This window comes from Mixophyes fleayi, chromosome 1 (assembly GCF_038048845.1).
Source record: "Mixophyes fleayi isolate aMixFle1 chromosome 1, aMixFle1.hap1, whole genome shotgun sequence".
In the NCBI taxonomy this organism is placed as follows: domain Eukaryota; kingdom Metazoa; phylum Chordata; class Amphibia; order Anura; family Limnodynastidae; genus Mixophyes; species Mixophyes fleayi.
In genome coordinates, this window is record NC_134402.1 from 358343429 (window position 1) to 358360921 (window position 17493).

The 17493-nt window shown below is 40.0% G+C and overlaps 1 protein-coding gene across 1 annotated transcript in view; it reads right to left on the minus strand.

Annotated features, from left to right (window-relative positions):
• The window catches only part of HVCN1 (hydrogen voltage gated channel 1), a 28907-nt gene extending 11833 nt beyond the window's left edge, over nucleotides 1-17074 (minus strand). The window contains exon 1 of the mRNA XM_075178439.1: nucleotides 16943-17074. The gene's annotated coding sequence lies outside the window, so the exon portion shown is untranslated. The remainder of the gene's footprint in view (nucleotides 1-16942) is intronic.
• Nucleotides 17075-17493: the final 419 nt, after the last annotated feature.

A 17493-nucleotide genomic window follows, 5' to 3' on the forward strand; every position in this document is an offset into this window, starting at 1 on the left:
CCACAGTCCCCATAGACACCTGCATTTGTGATCAGAAAGGCTGGTTCCACAGCAGATATCAGAGATCCTCTAGCAATACATGGCCTCTTTACTTTAAAATGCGGTAATAACGGGAGGTTTCAGTGCATTTAAACCGATTTTGAGATTCATAAATAGACCCCACAGTCTCTTTATGTGGTAAATTACTACAGTCCTATGAAGCTAGTAAGTTTTCCACTTAGCAGTTAATGAGATTGAAAATAGAGAGTTGGGAACAACAAACCCGTTTTTTTTCCTACCACAGGTGGTCTGTACTACGTTTATGTACACACACATACCACACACGCACGAATTTACAAATATATGGATAGAGATGGGAGGGGGAAGTATTTTTCCTATAAATTCTTTACCACTTGCAATCAGCCAGTAATTGGAACATTTACAATTCTACATACATAACACTGATTACTGCATTTAACATTGGAAACAAAACAACACAATTAAAATAGAGAGAATGCAGCATTGTGTAAGTAAGGAAACTCTGTGTTGTAAGTCTCTAAGTTTCCCGATGAATCTACAAGTTCCTGTTTGTGGACTGATGAAACTATTGGTATATCAAGAAGAGAGAGAAAGGAAGAGCGAGGGGATTATTTTGAAAAGGCAAGCAAGAGGCAATAGTGGTGGGTATTACATGTTTGTGTAAAGATAGGACACTTTTTATGCATTTACTCAGAGAGTCTCTGTTGAAATAATACAGATGTATTGAAACTAGATAAAGATGTGAAGAGTATGCGTTCCTTCCTGTGTTTAGGGGCACAGAACATTTCCCACTCTGCAAAACAACTTAAATTTTGACCATCTCTCAGTGGTAGCATCTGGGTCTCATGACATACTTTTAAAGGGATACATATTGCACAATTTAGCTGTGCCTTGGAAAATATGTATAAAAAGTCTGTCCCATCCCCCCATTCTCATGATGTATGCCATAAATGAGGATGAAACAAGCAATATTTTAGAAAGAAAATGGAAAATTAAAATGTAATGAATGTAGTTATATTAAAGTAGTAGTTAGCAGCCCACTGAGATTTCACCTGCGGCCCCCAGCTGTTTCAAGTTGCCCATCACTGTTCTAAAGTGTTAAGATCCTGGAAGTCAAATGCCTCCACTTTTGGCCTTCTGACTTCCTTTCCATACAAACGAGTGTTAACTGTATTAGGCTGTTTTTGTTGGACTATGTATACAGTTATTTCTTTTGTAGTGCTGTTATGCGACATGGATCTTGTGCTTTGTATCTGGCATTTGTTGCCTTTAATAAACTCTTATTTTAAAAAAATAAAAATAACCCCCACCTCCAAAAAACAGTGATTGCCTGGTACAGCATGACATCACACAAAAGAAAAATATAACACAGGTTAGATTCAGATAAGGTACCTTAAAGTAGGTTAGGAATTAAATCTCTGACATCATATTAACTCTCACTGCTTTGAATTTAGTATGACGGTCATGCATAAAAATAACTTATCCCATCAATCTGTGATTAGAAGAATTGTAAATAAAATTTAATTGTACTCAACATTTTTTTTTATAGCAAACTCATATCATAAAAATAACTTGTTATGTTTTGGATACAAGAAGATGAATGTACTGTACACTCAGTAAAACCATAATACTCCATGACAAATACTGTCATTTATCTCTTTGTAGGCAATTCAGAAACGTTAACGTCAATTCTAATTAGTATTAACTATAGCGCAAATATTAGCAGGCTGCAGAAAATGTGAAAAACATGAAAAAGTGTTTCTACGCTACCCTAATCATTTGGTACAAATGTCACGATTCGCTGGTAGCTTTCATCAACTAATCATTCCAATGAGCTGGTTGTGGTAATCAATACGGCTTGTAGTGCCCACATCAACAGATTTATATAAGAACCATAAACAAGCAAAGCACCTAGGTTGGCTACTAATGTTTCATGGCAAAGTATGAGTTAAAAAGACAATGGTTTATTAGAGTGAAGCTGCCACACTACAAAATAGCCAATCCTAGACCATTACATACCATTTATTTTGCTTCTGGTGTATACACATACATGACACCTGACTTGGCGTGAAGTGTAAGGTGTCGTGTATGTGAATGTGATCTCCAAGCTCTCCGGTCGACAGTGTCTGATGAACACAGCTGGGTACACACCTATGCAATCTGACTTCAGATGCAATTTCTGTAACAAAATCACCATTGTCCATTGAAAGTCCAGATGATCAAACAGATATATATGTACACTCCTACACAATTTGCTTTCAGATCTGTGATCTTCAACTCTCATAACCATCTTCTGAAAAGATTGGGACTCTTCACACTCTACAGATGATATCTGTCTACACTGCTGGTCGTGAGTGCGTACACACTTCTACATCGTTCCATCTTTACTCGTGATTTTTAGGAAATTTTAAAAAAAAATCAAAAAAAATAATCAATGGATGCTATGTGTTTTGGTACGATAAAACATAATCGTGGGAGCGTACACACTCTTGTAATATTTGACTAAACTGTTGTGAACCATGTGAGTTGATAATTGCAAAGGTGTGCACCCAGCTTAAAGATCAGATTGCTTTATCCCAATAGAGCCTGATATACTGAGTAAGGAGAGAGGGGCTTGTTAAACATCTTTCTGTTCAAATGGTATAAACCAGTGGATCCCAATCTATCTCAGTTCAAGGCACCCTTTGTGTCTCCATAATTTCTTCAAGGCACTCTTAAGCCAAAATAATTGGCAAGTAGTCCCACACCTTGCTCACACCGGCCCTGGCTGCTGGACCCCTGTGAGAGCCCTGGACTGCTGTTACGCACAGTTTTGGAACCACTGGGATAAGCACAAATTCCTCCCACCCCTTATGAAATGTAGACAAATGACATAGTAGAGAAATTAAAAAGCCCTATTTTCTCAAAGACCTGTTGTTTTATACTTAGCAGAGCATCAAGGATGGGCAGCACGGTGGCTTAGTGGTTAGCACTTCTGCCTCACAGCACTGGGGTCAAGAGTTAAATTCCTGACCATGCCTTATATGTGTGGAGTTTGCGTGGGTTTCCTCTGGGTGCTCGGGTTTCCTCCCACACGCCAAAAACATAATAGCTTAATTGGCTGTTATTAATTTGACCATAGTCTATCTGTCTGTGTGTGTTAGGGAATTTAGACTGTAATCTCCAACGGGGCAGGGACTGATGTGTGAATTCTCTGTACAGCGCTGCGGAATTAGTGGCGCTATATAACTGATGATGATGGGAGTCAGAAACATTTTGAGGAAAAACTCTGGACCCTTAGGATTCAACAGTTCTAATTTACACTTGAGAGAAAATCATTAATCGTCAGGACCATATTAGCAAATAATGGAAAAGGCCCACAACCATTCCCTACTGTCGTCATGATCTGTGAGGAAGTTACTAGCTGGTATTAGCGCAGCTGAGCAAAGAGGCACAACACACAAGAGTCTAACACACCCCCGGTGTTCACCAGGGACCGCCGCAAGCGAGTTTGGGCTTCACTGCAAGAGGGTGCGCAGGTCGCGGTTCTCAGAGTCAGCCACCAGTGTAGTAACAGAGTGGACAAAGCGTAGTCAAACAATCCGGGTCAGAACCAATAGAGCAACGAGGTGCCAGATGGAGATCCGAGGAATAGTCAGAGACAGATCAGGAATCAGGAAACCAGAATTAGCAGCAAAGTACAAAGCGTAATCCGAAGGAAGGTCAGAGGAGATAGCCGGGTCAAAACTGGAACAGGATCATGATGCAAATAAAGTGCTGCAGCTGGGTGAAACCAATACTCTAGCACCCTAATAGTGCCAGAGACTCCTATTTATCCCGTGTGGTCCCCGATTGGGGGGCAGAATTGCCAGCGGTCAGAGACGCTGACCGGAAGCCACATGATGTGCACATGTGGGCACAGTGGCCGGAAGTAGAGGAAGCATTCCGTTGCTAGGCAATGGGACGTGGTGATCGGAGGGATACAGGCGATCGATCGCCTCTTGCAACCAGTGTCAGTGCGGAGGTGGCGCCTGACACCTACATATATCGACAATTATGATTGACGCAGAGGATCAAAAATGCTGCTTGTATAATGGGAGGAACATATTTAAAGTAACATGTCAAATAGGAAAAAAGGACAGTATTAGTGAATGTAAAGGTTAATCTGTGGTAAGATATAGTGGCAACAGTATTAAAGAGGGGTGGGTAATTGGCAGAGTTGGGTGGATAGAATATACTGTATATCCAGACCCATAAAGGAAGCAAAAAAAAAAAAAGGCTATTTTGGAAAAAATGGGTATACTAACTGACCTTCATATAAGTTTATCTAAGTGCATGAGTCAATGTGTAATAGGAATGGAATTCTGCAATAAAGAAAGTGTGTTTATATGTATCCTATCTACAATTTCAGGAAACTCCAGGTCAAACATATTTAGCAGAGGTTAAAAGGTTTCTGATTAAGGTAAAACAGAATAAAGGTGTTTACAGTATAACAAGGGCAGGAAGCTGAAATGTTTCTATAACTAGATGTACACCGTGTTGTCAACATAATAAAACTGGTCTGTGTGCTAAATATATTTAATCATCCTATAATGATGCAGCCAATAAATTGGTTCTACGTCAAAAACTGGTTTGGGGTATTTAGAAAAGATGTGACAGGTCAAACTAGCAACCCCACAACTGTGACAAGATGTAGTCTCCCTAAAGTATTTCTGGAGAACACAAGCACATGAATAAAACAATAAGTTACGCTGACTGACATTATAAATTCACATTCTTCACTATAACTTCCAACCGGGTTGTCAGAACTTTTTTCTAAGTTATAAGTAACAAAAAGGAAAATTTTAATATAAAATTAATATTTTCTTTAACAGTAAAGGAAACACATTACCTGCAATTCATTTTGGTTTAGAAATATACTTCTATGTAAACATGACTGACTTTATTCACGATAATATTAGAACACTTATGGGTCACAAAGGGGTGTAATTGTAATGTCGACAATGAACATGTTGACATTTGGAATGTTGACTCCATAATGTTGACAGTCAGAATGTTAACACAGTTAAATGGTATATTCAAGATGTAAACATGACCATTCATAGTGCCAGCATGCCTTGGCAGCCATGAGTATGAGTATACTTTTGCTTGTAGTACTACAAGCGCCAGTGTTTTTTTACAGTAATTAAATTACTAATACCCAGAGCCGGATTAACAATAGGGCTAAAGAGGCTACAGCCCAGGGGCCTCTGGCAGCTGGGGGGCCTGCCGACATTTATCGGGTCTCTGACTGTCACTTGTTCAAGGAAAATGGTAGGCAGCTAACAGCAAATGTTATGCCGTTAACTGCCTGGTGTCACTGTAGGACTTACCGCGTAATTGCTACAGGGAGTGGAACAATGGAAGGAGGCAAGTTCATGGGGGGGGGAGGGGGCCTCACAGTATCCTTAGCCCGGAGGCCTCCCTTCCCTTAATCCGGGCCTGCTAATACCCCACACCCACCACCCAGTGGTGTGGGAAGAGACCTATTGCTGTCCTCCACCCCCCTCCCCAGTACCCGCCTGCCAGCATAAGTGTAGTTAAGCTGTTGGGGGAGGAAACTTTTTTTTATATTTACTTTTTTTTTCTCTCTTTTTTTTTTTTGCTGGCGTCATTGCCAGCCGGCGGAATTATCCGTTTAAATCTAACCCTTTATGTCGACATTGTGATTGTCAACTTCACAACCTGTCGACATTCACATTGTCAACATTTGAACCCTGTCGACCTAATGAACATGTCGATATTGGCTCGACATTTTATACGCAAACCATCACAACACCAACATTTTTTTGGAACCACTAGGCGATGGCCTAATTAAACTAAATATCATCACATGGTCCACTGTAGAAAGCAACTACAATGAGATATTATATATATATATATATATATATATATATATATATATATATATATATACACACACACCTACAACACCCTTGTTGAAATTGAATGGGTTTGTGATGTAATGCCTGAAATTAAGATAACTCATGTCAGACCTTTTTCCACCTTTAATGTAACCTTGTAAGCAACCAATACAAATGAGCAGCAAATAGACAGGAAAAAGTGAAAATAGTAACTACAATACCCTGGCTGCTTGCATAAGTGAGCACATTCTTCTATAATGGGGCAGTAACCATATTGAGAGTTAACCAATCACATTAAAAAATACTGTTCAAAGGTAATTAGCATACACTGTAGGATTTCCTTGCAGTTATCTTAGTTGCACTATACTGGGACAGCGACATACTTAGATTCTCATTGCTGAAAGGTATCATTCTGAAGAGCGGTATAAAAGAATTTCAAAATGTATTACACGTACCAATAAACACTGAAGACTATCATCATTAAATGGGGAAAATATGGCACCACAGAGACATTGCCAAGATCAGGATGTTCTTTAAAAGTGGATGACAGGATGAGGAGAAAGCTCAACAGGAAGGCTACCAAGAGGCCTACGGCAACATTAAAGGAGCTGCAGGTATTTATGTCCGGAACTGATCACTTCCTGCATGTGACAACAATCTCCCCTATTCTGCACATGGCTTTCCTATGGGGGCAAGGTGCTTCAGTGCAGAAAATTGAAAATCACAGATATGGAGCTCAGAATATGATGAAAGAATAAGATATTTATTGAACAGGTATAAACCAGAGAATACAGGAAATGGTACGAACCAGATATTGCAGATACTGAACAAGGATTTCTGATTGAAGCTGAAAACTGGTAGCAATAAGGAAAACAGCTGATGCAGGTGGAATGACTGAGTGGAGAGAAATCTGGTACAATGATGTCAGTAGCAGCATGTAGAAGTCTCAGAGAACAGGAGAAGCAGGAGAGCACGACAAAAAGGAACAGCACAGGTAACTGGGAGAAGCAGTTATAAATAGGGAGCCACCAGGTGCAGGTGATTATTAGTGCAGCAGTTTAACCCCTAGTAGTAAGCAGAAGCAAGGCACAATAGCAGCTCCTCTGGTGTATAAGAGGTACTGCCAGATAATACATTCAATGTAACAAGTCCAAAATAGCCCAGAGGTAGGAGCTGCCAATAAAAAGCAGCATGCTGATGCAATGCTACAGAAAAGGTGAAAGCAGATTCTGACATTGGTAAGATGAAAACCATTTCTCACACACAAAAATCCAAACCATGCAAATTTTGCATAAAAATTCAATCACCCCAAACCATGTGGGAAAATGAGACTGAAGTTTTTAGACATAATTCTAAAAGATATGTTTGGCGCAAAAGACAACACAGCTTACCCCCCAAAGAACACCATACCCACTGGTGGTAGCAGTATCATGCTTTGGGGCTGCTACTCTTCAGCTGAGACTGGGGCTCTAGTCAGGATAGAGGGCATAATGAATAGCTCCAAATATAAACATATTTTGGCACTAAACCTGCTGGTCTCAGTCAGAAAGCTGAAAATGAAGAGGAATTTCACCTTCCAACATTATAAGGATTGAAAGCACACATCCAAGTCAAATTGTTTCTGTATCTCCATCAGCTCCTTGGAATCATTCCCAAAGTGTTGAGACCTATCTCAATTGTTTATGTAATAATAGCACAGGTCTCTATCATATATTTTAATATTTATTTTTGGATTATGTATTCAGTATTACATAGACTGATCAGCCACAACACTAAAACCACTGACAAGTGAAGAACATTGATGATCTTGTTAAAATGACTCCTGTCAAGGGGTGGGATATATTAGGCAGCAAGTAACAGTCAGTTCTTGAAGTTGATGTGTTTGAAGCAGGAATAATGAGCAAGCATAAGGGTCTGAGCGACTTTGTCAAGGGCCAAAGTGTGATAGCTAGATGACTGGGTCAGAGCATCTCCAAAACAGCAGGTCTTGTGGGGTGTTCCTGGCATGTAGTGGTTAGCACCTACCAAAAGTGGTCCAAGGAAGGACAACCAGTGAACCAGCAACAGGTAATAGGCACCCAAGGCTCATTGGTGCATCTGGGGAGTGAAGGATAGCCTATCTTGTCCAGTCCTACAAAAGAGCTACTGCAGCACAAATTACTGAAAAAGTTAATGCTGCCTATGATAGAAATGTGTCAGAAAAAAACAGAGCATCAAAGCTTGCTGCGTATGGGGCTGGGTAGCCGCCAACCGGTCAGAGTACCGATGCTGGCCCCTGTCCACCGCCAAAAGTACCTACAATGACCATGGAGCAATGGAAGGTGACCTGGTCTGATGAATCACGTTTTCTTTTACATTATGTGGTTGAACGGGTGGGTGTGCGAGCTTTACAAGGGAAAGAGATGGCACCAGGATGCACTATGAGAAGAAGGCAAGCTGACAGACGCAGTGTGATGGGAAACCTTGGGTCATGGTATTCATGTGGATGTCACTTTGATACATACCACCTACCTAAACATTGTTGCAGACCAAGTGGCAATTGTATTCCCTGAAGGCAGTGGCATCTTGCAGCCTGCCACACTGCAAAAATTGTTCAGAAATTGTTTGCGGAACATGACAAAGCGTACAAATTCCCCAGATCTCAATCCGATCGACTGTCTGTGGGTTGTGCTGCAAAAACAAGTCGGAGCCATGGAGTCCGCTCCTTGCAACTTACAGGACAATGGATCTGCTGCTAACGTCTTGGTGCCAGGTACCACAGGACACCTTCAGAGATCTTATGGGGTCCATGATTGATGGATCAGAGTAGTTTTGGTGGCACGAGGGGGACCTACATAATATTAGGCTGGTGGTGTTAATTTTGAGGCTGATCGATGTAGATACATACATATACATAGCTGCGGAGCGCTGTGTGTTCTTACACAATTCTATATTGGTATTATAAAGTTTAGTTTATCCGCACTAGAAATAGTATTAGCCTCTATTACTTATGGATAATCAATATTTTATTATCCAGTATTAATCTTCTTAAATTAGTTGGCTACTATAGTTAGAGGGGGGTGTTCTGTTACATTTTCTGGAAGCTAATAGTTTACTATAAGATTAGAATGTTAAAGAGAACAGGCATTCCTAATCCACGAATATGTACACAATTTATTATAAATAATTCTTTATTGTATCATTGTTAAAATTATTTTCACTAATTAATTTAATCAACATTACAAACCGATTGCTATAATTCATCCTGTTTACACCTCGGAGATTAACATTTGGGATCAGGGTGTCAGGAATGACATCACAATAGAGATATAACTATATTATTATATCTATTTTTGGAAATCTACTATATGGGGCCAGCAAGGAGTGCACTTACTAAAGCAAATGAAAACAAACACATATTAAACATCTGCTTTCTCATTTTACTTACTGAGGAAAGGGAAATATAAGCTTCACAGTCATGTCATACTTAATCTGCAACTTTCCTCATAGAATGCTACCGCTCTTCTTACACAAGGGTGTTCTCCAATAAACATATATTTCAACACAGTGTGGTTGTCATGTTATTACATTAACATTCTTGCTCAAAGCAAAATGCAATTAAGGAACTAAAATTCCTTACCACATCCATCAATATCTTGAACAATATTAGCATCAAAACAGTTAGAAGTTAGGGTAGTTTCATTTATATTTGGCCTAACAATAATATTATATATATATATATATATATATATATATATATATATATATATATATATATATATATATATCTATCACATTGTTGATTCACCGGTCTTATGTGTTCAATCACTGGTCATTTATGCACCTCTTCTGCTTCTTGGTTGTACATTCCTAACTATTAATAATCTTTAAATAAAAAATGTAATTCAAAAGTAGACATAGCAATGATGATGGTGAGGCTGTGTCAAAGTTGTTTTAATGTAGTATCTTCTACATACACCATCATCTTAAACAAGAGAAATCCACTAACTGTTCAATCACTGGACGAGAGATAGAGATTATATACTGTTAGGTCCATAAATATTGGGACATTGGCACAATTCTTATATTTTGGGCTCTATACACCACCACAATGAATTTGAAATGAAACAAACAAGATGTGCTTTAACTGCAGACTTTCAGCTTTAATTTGAGGGTATTTACATCCAAATCAGGTAAACGGTGTAGGAATTACAACGGTTTCTATATGTGCCTCCCACTTTTTAAGGGACCAAAAGTAATGGGACAAACTAAACAATCCTACATCAAACTTTCACTTTTTAATACTTTGCTGCAAATCCTTTGCAGTCAATTACAGCCTGAAGTCTGGAACGCATAGACATCACCAGACGCTGGGTTTCATCCCTGGTGATGCTCTGCCAGACCTCTACTGCAAATGTCTTCAGTTCCTGCTTGTTCTTGGGGCATTTCCCTTCCGTTTTGTCTTCATCAAGTGAAATGCATGCTCAATCGGATTCAGATCAGGTGATTGACTTGGCCATTGCATAACATTCCACTTGTTAGCCTTAAAAACTCTTTGGTTGCTTTTGCAGTATGCTTCGGATCATTGTCATCTGCACTGTGAAGCGCCATCCAATGAGTTCTGAAGCATTTGACTGAATATGAGCAGATAATATTGCCCAAAACACTTCAGAATTCATCCTGCTGCTTTAGTCAGCAGTCACATCATCAATAAATACAAGGGCACCAGTTCCATTGGCAGCCATACATGCCCACGCCATGACACTACCACCACCATGCTTCACTGATGTAGTGGTATGTTTTGGATCATGAGCAGTTCCTTTCAGTCGCGGGCTGGCAAAGTTCAGCCCGGGGGGCACATAGGCGGCCGCGTCATTGATGACGCGGCCGCATCGTGTGTCATGTGATGCGGCCGCTTGTAATATTAGTGAAATATAATAATCAACAGGGGGGCGGCCAGCCCAAACAGCTGTCAGACGGAGCAGCCCGGGGGGGGGGGGGGGGGGGCGATGCCCCCCTGCCCCCCCGGCCTAGCCCGTCCCTGGTTCCTTTCCTTCTCCATACTCTTCTCTTCCCATCACTCTGGTACAAGTTGATCTTTGTCTCATCTATCCATAGGATGTTGTTCCAGAACTGTAATGGCTTTTTTAGATGTTGTTTTCCAAACTCTAATCTGGTCCTTCTGTTTTTGTGGCTCACAAATGGTTTACATCTTGTGGTGAACCCTCTATATTCCCTCTTGTGAAGTCTTCTCTTGATTGTTGACTTTGACACATATACACCTACCTCCTGGAGAGTGTTCTTGATTTGGCCAACTGTTGTGAAGGGGTTTTTCTTCAACAGGGAAAAAATTCTTCTGTCATCCACCACAGTTGTTTTCCGTGGTCTTCAGAGTCTTTTGGTGTTGCTGAGCTCTCCGGTGCTTTCTTTCTTTTTAAGAATGTTTCAAACAGTTGATTTGGCCACACCTAATGTTTTTGCTATCTCTCTGATGGGTTTGTTTTGATTTTTCAGCCTAATGATGGCTTGCTTCACTGATAGTGACAGCTCTTTGGATCTCATATTGAGAGTCGACAGCAACAGATTCCAAATGCAAATGTCACACCTAGAATCAACTCCAGACCTTTTACCTGCTTAATTGATGATGAAATAACGAGGGAATAGCCCACACGTCCATGAAATAGCTTTGGAGTCGATTATCCCATTACTTTTGGTCCCTTAAAAAGTGGGAGACACATATATAAACAGTTGTAATTCCTACACCGTTCACCTGATTTGGATGTAAATACCCTCAAATTAAAGCTGAAAGTCTGCAGTTAAAGCACATCTTGTTTGTTTCATTTCAAATCCATTGTGGTGGTGTATAGAATCCAAAATATGCGAATTGTGTCATGTCCCAATATTTATGGACCGGATTGTGTGTGATGTACTTGATTGCAAATAAGTTTTATACTGCTCTGTTAGGATAAGGCCATGCAGCCCACACATAATGTAATGTATTCTTATCCCATACAGGCCCGGCGCTCCCATTAGGCAAGGTCAGGCAATTGCCTAGGGCGCCTCGAAATTAAAAAAAAACGGAAATCCATGGGGAGGAGAGGAGGGAAGGGGCTATTGAATCTTACCTGCATGAAGCTGCTCCTCTCTGCTCTGTCTTCTCCCCTCCGCTCACTGACAGTGACAGGCCGTGATGATGTCATCATCACGGCCCGACAGTGTCTGTGAGCGGAGGGGAGAAGACAGAGCAGAGAGGAGCAGCTTCATGCAGGTAAGTTAAAGAAAGACATGAGGAGGGGTGGGGAGGGAAGCGCAGCGGCGATTTTTAAAGGGGGGGGGGCGGCGATTTTCACACGGGGGGGGGGGGGGGGCGGCGATTTTCACACTGTGCCTAGGGCGCCAAGGACCCTAGCACCGGCGCTGATCCCATAACATAAGTATTAGCTACCTTTTCCCTATACTGCTCTAGTCCCCTGAATTTAGGGATATGTCTTTCCCCACATGTAAATACATTATAGATCTAACAAATTAATATTTTTACTTTGTTTTATTTGCAAATAGGTCCTACAGACATTTAATATTTAAATATTAAAGAATGACATCTGCACAGTGGACCTAAACTTTAATGTTCTTATGAGAATATGACTTAGACTTCTCAATTATAAAGTAAGAAGATATTCTGTCTAAATGCTAAACTAAATGTTAAAATGTAAAACTTGAAAATATATATTATATAAAAAGTATTTGTTTATGACATTAGCATTCTTCAAAGTTCAACTACTATACGTTTTATTTCAGCAAAAAAGGTTTTCTTTAAAATTTATACAACAGAAGAAAAGTAAATGTTAAATTCGAATTTGCGCTAAACTCCTATTCTCACAGCAAAACTTGCATTAGGATGAGTAGGCAATTTATCCGATTTTTATCAACGATTATTGCTAAGGTGGTGCACTTATAACCAGAGCCGTAACTTAGAATTCTAGCGCCTGGGGCGAGAAAGACAATTTTAACCAAATGAACCAAAAATATTGCTAAATTGCGCCCCCCTTCAGCGTTGCAACCTGGACGATCGCCCCTGTCGCACAGCCCTAGTTACAGCCCTGCTTAAAACGGACACATACTTATACAGGCTGCTGGTCTCACATTAAAATATCAGTAGCAATATGGGGCCATTGTTCCTACATCATAGCGCTTGGCCCTACATCGGACAGTTTACCCACTAATACGGTGGTAATCGTATTACCGATGATGAAAAATCCGACAGCCTTTACCCCTACAAAAAAAAAAAAAAATCAAACTTGTTACAAAAACGAATAGAATATATAGAGACTTACCTGAAAACCGAAGCTCCAGATCTCCGATGGAAGTCATTCCGAAGACACAGGACTCTGGCACTTCAGGTTGACGTCAGCGCGACCAATGTTACTTTAAAGCGGCAATGTCTGAACCCCGCAGGTTAAGTGTTTAAACACTTAGCCTGCGGGGTCCAGACATTGCCGCTTTAAATTAACACTGATCAAAGTCACGCTGACGTGACCCTGAAGTGCCGGAGTCCTGTCCCTTTGGAATGACTTCCATCGGAGATCTGGAGCTTCGGTTTTCAGGTAAGTCTCTATATATTCTATTCGTTTTTGTGACAAGTCAGATTTTTTTTTGTAGGGGTAAAGGCTGTCGGATTTTTGATCATCAATAATATGTACCCAACCCCACTAATAATCCAATGGAAATCGATTGGACATACTGATAAATGCAGCTGGAAGATCATGGCTAATCTGGCTATGTGTGCGGTGATATTCCAAATACAAGACCAATATTAAACCGGAATGTGTGTGGCCAAACTATAAATCTAATGTTACAATGTTACTGCTAAATAAAGTCACCACAGGCTAAATACTAGTTACATCCTCATTTTTCACACAGCACATCATTGCCACCCATAGACTAAAAGACAAAGTATATTAAGTCAATTTATCATCCTTATCTGCTGATTATCTTTATCAAGTAAGAAGAAACAATATTGTTTACTATTTATTTTCTGCAAGGTTATATAATCTTTAAAAAAGTGCTCCTTTATCTAACATCTAAGTGTTCTTGAATGATAAGTCCTCCTGCAGGTTCTCCATGTCCGCCGGACCTGGCGTATGTAGTACTATGTCTACACCTGACCCCAATGCCAAAGCACCATGCTGGGCTCAAAGCTATTGACACTACTCAGCTCAGTTCCAAGGACACCAGGGGGTATATTTACTAAACTGCAGGTTTGAAAAAGTGGAGATGTTGCCTATAGCAACCAATCAGATTCTAGATGTAATTTTGTAGAATGCACTAAATAAATAAAAGCTAGAATCTGATCGGTTGCTATAGGCAGCATCTCCACTTTTCCAAACCCGCAGTTTAGTAAAGCTAGCCCCAGGTCGGACACACCAGTGAGGTTCAGGCACAAATGGAGGAATGCAGAGATCCACAAATGTTTAAGAACTTTCAATTCAAGGTCATTTTTTTTTTTTATTACAAAGAAGTGTTACTTGAGCCCCAAGATAGAGTTATACAGAATAAGTATTGTATTCCCTCATCTCAAATTGCATGGATAATTATTTCATCTACCATAAGACCTTTACTTTAAATAGCATCACAATCATTGTAGTTTGGAAAAAGTAGTTTAATGTGAAATTCCCACTAACTGACCAACTTGATTTTAAAAATAATCATAAAAAAGTAGATGTGGCTCAATATTTGTAATAATGATTATTATCTTTGTGAATATTATGTTTAAATGGTTTCTTTAAAAACAGAAGAATGTAAATGTCAACATTCTGAACAACAGTCATCATTAAAAAACATTCAAATCTACATTTATGTCAACATTCAAAAATAGGCACTTCCACCCCTTCTCTCTCTAATATATATTTGTGCTTGAGACAAAGAAAGAGAGAAAAAAAACAGAAAGACAAAGAGAGGGGCCTATTTATAAAGTGGAGAAATGCTTCTCCTTATCTTTGACAAGCTATTGCAGTGCAATTGCTGCCTGTAGCCCAATCCGGCAAATACAGGGTGATTCAAAAGTCGCAGTACACCCTTTTATTTCAAAAACTCTAAAGGAAATTGGGAAACCTGAATACTCCAGTAAGGTATGGGTGACGTGGTCTATCTTTTACGGTATGTACCAAACATGGGCGCCATCTTGAAATCGGCCAATCGGCCCAATTCCTGTAGAGTTTTTGAAATAAAAGGGTGTACTGCGACTTTTGAATCACCCTGTATATTCACCAGCTTTTTCCCAACTAACGCTTCCCAAGAGAAAACCTATTTAAGAAGGACCTATTTTACAGTGGTATATGTATCACTGCATTCCTCCTATCACAATCACCATCACAGTATGGTATTAGCAGAAGATATTGACTGAAAATATGGTTGATTATTTAAATATATATTTTTGAACGTTTTATTTTTATTTATCTTGTTTTTTGACAAGTGGGACTGAAAGCCAAATTCAGGGCTACCAGATCCACCGTGTGTTCATGAACCGGCATGCCAGGTCAATCATGCCCATGTGTCGTGGGACTGGCTCGGCGCAGCCGTACCATTCCCAGCCAATATCGCCCAGCAGCCATGTATCATTCGCAAGGACAGCTGCTTATCGGCGCAGCTCCCCTGGGTTCCGTTTGTTGGTAAATTGCTCTGTTACTACAACTCTAATTGCTGTGAATAGCAGCTATAAGACATGTTAGTTAATGGGCAAAATTTGTGATCAGCCTTAAAAAGATCTCACAAAGATAGAGGATACTATTTATTAATCCTTATTTTCATATTAATTTCCCAAAAATGAACAGAGACAAATCTAACTATCATGCACATGTATGAATAGGGCATCGCAGTAGATATGGTAAATATAGGACGCTTGGCATTTTGCTTCGAAATCCAGAGCAGTCTCCATAAATGTGTATGGGGACTGCACTGTACCGCAATGCAATATTTTTGGAACTTGTTCACATTAATGCACCCCAACTCCGACTGGTGTACTTTACCGTATGTGATAGTTTCCAGGTCTGCTCACTTCACATCGCATGTGTGGAGGGATCATGTGATCCCTCCTTCTCATATGCAGCATTGCGTCCACAGAAATGCGCATGCCCAAGGTTTTCGGTTGGCGCGTGCGCACATGGAGTTTGAAGGAGTAAGTGGATCGCAATCTTCATCGGAAGAGAAGAGGGAATGAAAAGGTAAGTTTTGTACTTCACAGGAACAGAAGGTTTTCGTGACTGCTGTTCCTGTTGAAGATTTTTAATAAAAAGCACGACAATTCAATCCCTATCTATGTGATGAGGATTGAAATCTATCATTCATAAAATGCAGTGTTACATAAATAGGGGCCAAAAGGAGAAGTTAGAGAAACAAAGATAAAAAAGAAGAAGAAAGAGACTTTCCAAAATTGTTAATTGTTGTTTATAAAACAAAAAAATGTATGTATTATTTATTTACAAACATTTACATTGTGGCAACTTACCCACAAAGCTTTACAACTGGAAACACAGTAATAAATCAAGACGGTATTAATAAAGAAAAAGGTAAGAGGGCCCTGCTTACAAGTTTACAATTCATAAATGCAATTTAGTAACACAGCAAAGTGCTAAAAGTGTGCTGATAACAGATGATTGTACATATTGTATACTATCTATAGACACTTTCTCATGTCACCATCAGCACTTGACAGGAGTTGAATCTCCATCCAATGTCAGGTGATCTGATAAGAACGTAGAACCAGGCTGACATCCATGAATAATTTCTGGCTCATATATAATAACATTGTATCAAGTACAACTGCACTGAGAAGAGTAATTGTTACTATCGGATATATACCCCGTCTCCCCTCCCAATACGAGGTGCTGTCTGGTTGCTGTAGAGAGCGCAGCACAAGTCTGTAAACCTTCCCCGCTACTCATCAGTCTGATACTATGGAGCCCGGGGACACGACTGCTCCACGGCTTGGACTTGTCACTAGCCAGCTATAAAGTAATCGGGATACCCCCGGAGAAGGATGCTATATACTGCAGTCTTGCAATACTCACCGATGAGCGATCTTGATGTGAGCGGCTATTCCCAATGATTCTACTCACTCCGAAACTTCTCATATAACTTAAATGAGGGTGGATGGATATCCTAAGTTTCCTTCCGCCACTGTATTGTGGATAGGAGACGAAGCACACAAAGAAAGTAGGTCCCTTCGGTGCCTCCCTAGATCCTGTCAGCTGTTTGGTCTTCACCATACTTTACTCCACATGACTTTATTTTCTTGTCTGTTGATCAGACCACACTTGTGGGTCGAATACGAGTTGGGGGACTGGAAGAGAAGGTGGTTACAATCCCACCGTCCCCCATTCCTGCAGAGCTCAGGATACATGCTGTAGAATCAGGATGTTTATATGTTATTTAACACATGGTATTTTGCCTAAAGGATGGACTTGTTTTTATGAATTAATTGATATTTTCTTATGTTTGCTCGTTACGTTTTTTCAACGTTAAACATGTTTTTTTTTACCTACTCTCTTTTTATACATTTTTGTGTAAGCCAGTATGTAATTGTGTTTTGTACTTGGGTTAAGTGTGCAGTTTAACTTTG